Source organism: Balaenoptera borealis, assembly GCF_965194805.1.
Source record: "Balaenoptera borealis genome assembly, chromosome: 17".
In the NCBI taxonomy this organism is placed as follows: Eukaryota; Metazoa; Chordata; class Mammalia; order Artiodactyla; family Balaenopteridae; genus Balaenoptera; species Balaenoptera borealis.
Window position 1 is genome coordinate 40,782,842 of NC_138876.1, and position 7,060 is coordinate 40,789,901.

Consider the following 7,060-nt stretch of genomic DNA (forward strand, 5'->3'; position numbering starts at 1 on the left):
GTCCTGCAGAGGTGAGGAGATGCACCTACAGCTGTGCTGCTCGCACGTGGTCCCGGTGGGCAGCTTGTTAGAAATGCAGACTCACAGCTCCTGCCCCAGGCCCACTGGATCCGAATTTGCATTTCATAGAACCCTGGGTGATTTGAACTGGAAAGTTTGAGAAGCACTGGACTCTGTGGACTCCATGATTGATTAGATCAGAGTGAGTCTCTAGGTCCTTTCTTTAACTTTCCCCTACAGCTACTGTGAATAATAAATGCCAGGTACAAAGGTCTTCATTGTGCAAAGTAAGAAAGCACAGCTTTCCTTATTTAATTCTGGTAGCAGCCCTGGGAGGTTGGAATTGTTATCCCCATTTTACAGACGAAGGAACTAGTCTTAAAGAGATCAGACTACACGCCCAAGGTTATAAACTCAAAGAGCTAGGATTTCATCCAGGGCTGCTTGACCTTTAACTCTGCCACTTGGGGCAGGAATTCTTTGCTTTGGGGGCGGCACTTTAAAGCCCCAAGGAAAAAGCATGCCCACTCTAAATCCCAGCTGGCAGTCACTCTAGGAATCTGGGCTGAGGCTCCCTGGGGCCTCCCTGCAGGGATGGGAGGAACAGGAGGGGCCGGGCAGGACTGTGAGCTGCTCCCATGAAACAGCTGGGCACAAGTCCCAGCACCCAGGGCCTGTCCAGGCCTGTCCTGCAGCAGCAAGCTACCGCTCCCTCAGACAAAACAGAGCCCTTTGGGCCTGGGCCTGACTCAGCAGCTGTGGGGCAGGTCGGGGACACATTACCACAGATCCCCTTGCTCCTGTCCTCTGGAAGATGCCTTGCCTCAGCTTCCCCAGGTTACAGCCCACAGCTCCGAGACCTCTGTCCAGAAATGCAATTTACAGCTGCCCTCCCCAAATCTAGTGCCAGTGTCACTCCTCTGCAAAGTCTGTACAACTGCCCCAGGCAAAATCAAAGGCTCTAGCAGCAGGGACAATTCTGCAAATGTTGATTGGGCATATATTATGTGCCCAGTAACTATGCAGGATGCTTTTACATACTACATTTCATTTTATCTTTAACCTATTGAGATAGGTACTATTGTTCCCATTGTACAGTTATGAAAACAAAGGCTAGTAGGTTATGGAGCTAGGGTTTGTCGACTGAAAAAAAAATGCACGACATGAGATTTGTGAGTTAAGTTTTATTTGGGGCAAAATGAGGACCATAGCCCTGGAGACAGCTTCTCAGGTAGCTCTGAGGAACTGCTCCAAAGAGGTAGGGGTGAGGTCAGTATATATGTGATTTTGGTGAAGGGGGATACATGCAATCAAGCACACATTTTGGCAGAAGCTTGCTGCTAGTCGCGAGGAGCAGACGTCGCCGTTAATTATTTTAGTGCTTTTCTAGATATGAGAAGATGCAAGAATTTGGGCTCATAAAATCTTCTGAAAATATCTAACTATCTGAAGGCCTGTTCTGCCAGTTTTTCCCAGAGCAGAGAGTGCCTCATTCCTGATCTCCACCCTAAACTCTTTTTAGGGTGTGTTGAAGGTCAGAGACTGCAGTGGTTAGTGACAATCTTTGTAGAGGCAGATGGCAATTGCCAGTTTTCAGTTGGCAGATTTAAACCCAGCCTTAACTCCAGATCCAATACTTCTTTACCCAAGAGCTACATTCTTCATAGATTTATTGTAGGACTTATCATATTACTTGATAAGGACTTAATTGCAAGTGTGTGCACTTTTCCAGTAGACTGTACAACTCCAAGGGTCCCCATCTATTCATCTTGTATCCCAATGCTTACCTTACAATGCCTAGAACATAATATATGTGGCATAGACTATGTTGAACTGAATTATTCGGCAAACTTTTATCAAGCAAAATACTGTGTGCCGGACCCTGTGCTAGGAGCAAGGGATACAAAAATGAGAAGTAAGGGGGTAGGGGGACAATCTGCATTAGACACACAAACACTGCAGTAGCATTAGGTACTGGTGAGAATGGAAGAAGGCACCAAGTGTGGGGGGACGCCTGGGGAAGGAGCACTGCAGCGTGGAAGGGGTTGGGGAGACACCGTGGCTGATGCAGAGCCTGAGGGAGGCTGGAGACAAGAGAGGAATTTGCCACAAGAAGGATGGGCCATTTCAGGGAGGGAAGAACAGAGGCTGAAGCATGGAGGTTTGAGAGAGCCTGGCTTGGCTGGGGTTTTAGCGGAATAATAAATAGCCCTCTAAACTGGATTCCTCCCACCCAAAACCTCAGGCCTCCCCCTTCCCCAAGCAAAGCCCAGCCCAGTCAATGAACACCGGCAAAAGGCACCGCACCGGCACCCAATGAACGTTTCTGTGGGACAAACGGGGAGATAACCCCGCCGAGGGGGGCTGGGTTCCTCCTCCCAGGTCCCAGAGAGCCCAGCCACAGTCCAGGAGAACCGGGCAGCGGGGAGGGCTGCTTCCTCCCACGCCTTCCCTTGGCGAGTATTCCTCCTGGTCTACGCAAACAGAAGATACTGGGCAGAGCCGCCACCCTCCCACCCACCACGTGTTCAGAGAGGCTGCCCGGGAAGTGCTGCAGGGCCGAAGGCTGGACAGGGAGCCGAGCCTTGTATGCTCTGCAGTGGGAGAGCTGAGCGCCCCAGGGCGATGAAGGGAGAGCAGGATGGAACCAGCATCCCGGGACGCACTCCGGGGGCCGCGGGGTGAGGAAGATGGAGAGGAGGACCGAATGATTGGGAGATTAACCTGTCCGGGGCCACCTCAGAACTCTGGCCAGAGCTGCGAGGGTGGGAAAAAGATGAGGGAGTGGAGAGATGTTTAGGAGGTGATACACAGAGTCAGAGGATTAATTGGCTGTGACAGACAAGAAGAGAGAGGGGGTCAAGCTGCACTCCAGGCTCTGGCCGGGCAGCTGGCTGGAGGGTAAGGGGGCCTCGCTCTGGAGACTGAGAGCAGGAGGGAGAGAGAGGGTGTCAGGGGAGGAAGCGCTCATTAGGGGACATGCTGTGTTTGAGAGCTTGGCTATCAGAAGCCAAGGTGCGCAGAGGTGCGGTTACTGGGAGAGAAGGCTGGCCTGGAGAGAGATCAGGAGTCAGCTGACGAGAAGGCACGCTTCCCAGGCAACAGGAGCTTAGAGTGAAAAGGAATGTGACAGTGAGTCACCAGGACCAGCTTTCTCTGTCTCCGCCTCTCCCCACTCCCAGGGAACTCCGACTCATCTCAAACACAATCCCAGGGAACTCTTGAGCTTACTTATTCACATGAACTTACTTCTTGAACTAGACCTCTGCGGCCACCTGGCATCCATTGTTCCTCCCTCCCTGCCCCTGCCCCCTGTGGACCCCCCAGACTCAGAGCCATGCCTGTGTCCCGATGCCTACCCAAGAGCCATGGCTCCAGCTCTGACCCACTGGCGCCAGGGCCCACCAGCAAGGGCACTGATGTCTGCATTGAAAGAACAGATGTTCAACAAGCAGGTGAAGTTTGACCACTATTAGAAGTGGCTTCTCTGAAAACCAACAAAACCCACTGCACCCTAGTCCCTCAACAGGCCAGGCCCCATCTAGGGCAGGGCTAACTCAAGCAGCTGCCACCGCCACCCCCTTCAAAGCCACCACTACCAACAGCACCACCATCACCATCACCAGGAATGTCCCCAGCATCTCCACACCTGGGGATCCAAGCCCCATGGACACCCTAGCCCCAGTCCGAGCCTGCCTCCATTCCTGCCCCAGGATTAGCATCTTTCCATAATGACTGACTCTGAGAATATCAATTTGCTTCAGGGTGAAAAAAATCCCTAGCCCACCCTGACTGTGCTACCTGAAGGCATGGTCCAAGTAGACAAGCATCAGTACCCAGAGTCTGGATCATCCAGTCTGTGGGCCCAGCATTATCATTCTATTGGCGCTACCCTCAAAACCCATGCACATTTTAGCCACTTCTCATCACCTCTATTGTTCCCAGCCCAGACCCAGCCACTGCTATCCTTTGCCTGGATTATTGAAACAGCCTCCCAACTAGTCTTCCTGTTTCTGCCCTTCAGCCTATTCTTTTTTTTTTTTTTTAATTTTTGGCCATGCCACGAGGCATGTGGGATCTTAGTTCCCTGACCAGGGATAGAACCCACACCCCCTGCATTGGAAGCACAGAGTCTTAACCACTGGACCACCAGGAAGTCCCCCTTCAGCCCATTCTTAACACAGTAGCCTGAGTAAAACATCCACCAGAACATGCTGTGCTCAAACCCTCCCTGTCTTCCCACTTCAGAGTAAAACCCAAATCCTTACAAACCCTGTGGTCTCAGCCTTAACACAACCACCACCCCACACACGCCCCCCATGATGCTCTGACCTTGACTCTGGGCTGCTCCTCCAGTCCTCAGGCAAAGGACATTTGCTGTCCTCTCAGGCCCTTTGCACTTGCTGTTCCTTCAGCCTGGAACATTCTCCCTGCATGTGGCCACACACCCCTCTTCAGTCGTTGTTTGCCTCTCAGTGATTACACTATCTCAAATGTCAGCACCCGTCCACACACACACACACACACACACACACACACACACACATTTCTTACCTCCTCACCTGCTTGATTTTTCTTCTTAGCATTTCTCACAGCATAGCTTACTTATTGATCTTGTTTATGTGTATTTCCATGAAGACCAAAATCTTGTCTGTTTTGTTCTCTCTGATCCCCCAGTGCCTAGAAGAATGCTCACAAATGTGTGTTGAGGTAAATCTGTTGGTTGATTGTGATGGAGGGAATGAAACAGTAGCTGGGTTCTTCCCAGGAGATCCCTAGTTCCCTTACAAATAGACCTGGGCGAGTTTGTCCACTGGACTCCCAGACAGGCCCAAACATGCCTGAGAACTGGGCAACCTTAGCTTCCTTCAAACCAGGAAGCCCTGCTGTGATGCAGGGAGTGGCTGAACCCCTAGGTGTGAGAGAGCTCGCTGGGGAATATGGCCCCTGAGAGAGCTGGGGGCCTGGGAGGAAGGCTGGAGAACTCGGCATGCCCAAGACACTGTGGAATGACAACAATAAAACAATTTGGTAACACGTGTGACGTCCTTATTTTTTAAAAAAATAAATAAATTTATTTATTTATTTATAGCTGCATTGGGTCTTTGTTGCTGCGCGCGGGCTTTCTCTAGTTGCGGCGAGCGGGGGCTACTCTTCGTTACGGTGCACCAGCTTCTCATTGCGGGGGCTCCTCTTGTTGCAGAGCACGGGCTCTAGGCAAGTGGGCTTTCAGTAGTTGTGGCTCGCAGGCTCTAGAGCTCAGGCTAGTAGTTGTGGTGCACGGGCTTAGTTGCTCTGCGCGGCATGTGGGATCTTCCCAGGCCACGGCTCAAACCCGTGTCCCCTGCATTGGCAGGCGGATTCTCAACCACTGCGCCACCAGGGAAGCCCACGTGTGATATCCTTATTCAAGGGGAAACAATCCAGGGGTGTGGGGAGTACAGTGCCTCACAAGCAGAGGAGCCCTCCTCCTCAGGGATTTGGCAAGAGCGAATTTATAGAGCTTAGAAGTGACGACGGGAAACAGGCATGGTTGGCTAGGAAGTCAGGATGTCCTTGCAAGGCCAGCAGGTCCTATTTTCTAGGGCAAGGTAGCTAAAGCGGAGTTAGAGGATCACGACTGGTGCGTTAGGTGTCCTTGATGGTGAGGTGTGTCCTGCAAGTGCTGGCTGACTTGGGTTTGTTAGATCTGTGATGTGGGCCTGGCCACCAGGGTGGCCCCCATTTTGTGGGAAATACGAATTACCTTTATCCACACGGAGAGGAAAGCAGCTGGGGGTTGGGGGGTGGCACAGAGAAGGAGTGACTGAAGAATGAGGGGTGCCTGGAAAGCTAAGGGAACAGAAATTGTGAGAGGGTAGAAAGGGGGCTGGCTGATAGCGAGTCCTGCCCCTGAGAGTCACCAGGCGAGAGCTGAAAAGACCATGTCAGTGGGCACCTGGGCGGGTGTCAGGGAAATAGTACCAGTGGGAGTGAGGAGGTGGAGAGAGGGAGCGAGGAGACTTTCCAGCACGCTCGGCTGCAAGAGGACCTCCATAGACCAATGGGCAGAGAGGTATGCGAGGGCGAGATCCTCATGTTTATATCCAGGGAGGAGGAAGGCAATGAAGATGAGGCTGAAGGTACAGGAAATCCAGGGGACACGCAAAGGCGTGACAGTCCCGAGGAGGCGGGAAGACGAGAAGTGTAACTGCCTGCAGCCTGTAGCTCCGCGAGGAGATGGGGCAGAAGGAAAAGGCTGGTCCCAGAAGCTTGGGGAGTGGGGACAGGAAGTGGAGGAGGCCACACCTGAGGACCCCTTTTCTAAAAAAATAGAAAGTGGAGTCATTCCTGGGGGCGGGGAGAGCCTGAGGAAAGTGTTAGGGTTGAACCAGCGAAGGCAAGTGGGAGAAGGAGGGACCAAGTCCACGTAAGAGGCTGAGAGCAGCTGCATCGGGGCTCCTCGGCTCTGCGACAGAGGCGATAGAGGTGGGCCCGGGTCCCAGGCCTGGGACGGGGCTGGGAGTGCGGGGAGAGAACTGCGGCACCAGGGCAGGAAACTGAGCACGGTAAGTGTGAAGAGGCTAGGAACTCAAGATCCTAGCGAGGGCCCAGAATAGATGGGTGGGAGGGAGGAGAGCCCGGGAAGGATGAGAGGTTGGGCTCAGGCGACACTTTAGAGGTAGGACGACGAGGTCCGTGCTGTGGCCGTAGGGAGGGGAGGCTGCACGGATTGTCGGCATGGAGAGGGTCTCATTGACACGGATGCTCAGGTCTCCCACGATGATGGTCAAGTCAGAGGGAAACCAGCACCGAAGTCCTCAGAGCTTGTGGGGGAGACCCTGGCAGTGAACGGCCGGGGAGCGACCGAGAGTTGCCTCCCAGTATCCATCCGCCCCTTGCTCCTCAGCAAAAGGGGTTGGGCTTTTTAGCTGGAACCATCGTCACCCAGACTTTTAAGAATCACATTGCCCAGCCCGGTTGGCCGCTTGGAGTGGCCATGTGACCACTCTGGGGTACTTCTGGAAGCCGACCTGGCGTGTTGACTGAAGCTTGCACTGCACACTGGGCCATGAGGACG

General features: G+C 53.1%; 1 long non-coding RNA gene across 1 annotated transcript; it reads right to left on the reverse strand.

The window, feature by feature from the left end:
- Positions 1–1,166: 1,166 nt before the first annotated feature.
- LOC309615202 lies at positions 1,167–6,514 on the reverse strand. Its single transcript, XR_014236625.1, has 2 exons — positions 4,333–6,514; positions 1,167–3,108 (listed from the first exon to the last, which is right to left on the reverse strand). It is a non-coding gene; the product is annotated as an uncharacterized lncRNA (long non-coding RNA).
- Between the last annotated feature and the right edge of the window lie 546 nt (positions 6,515–7,060).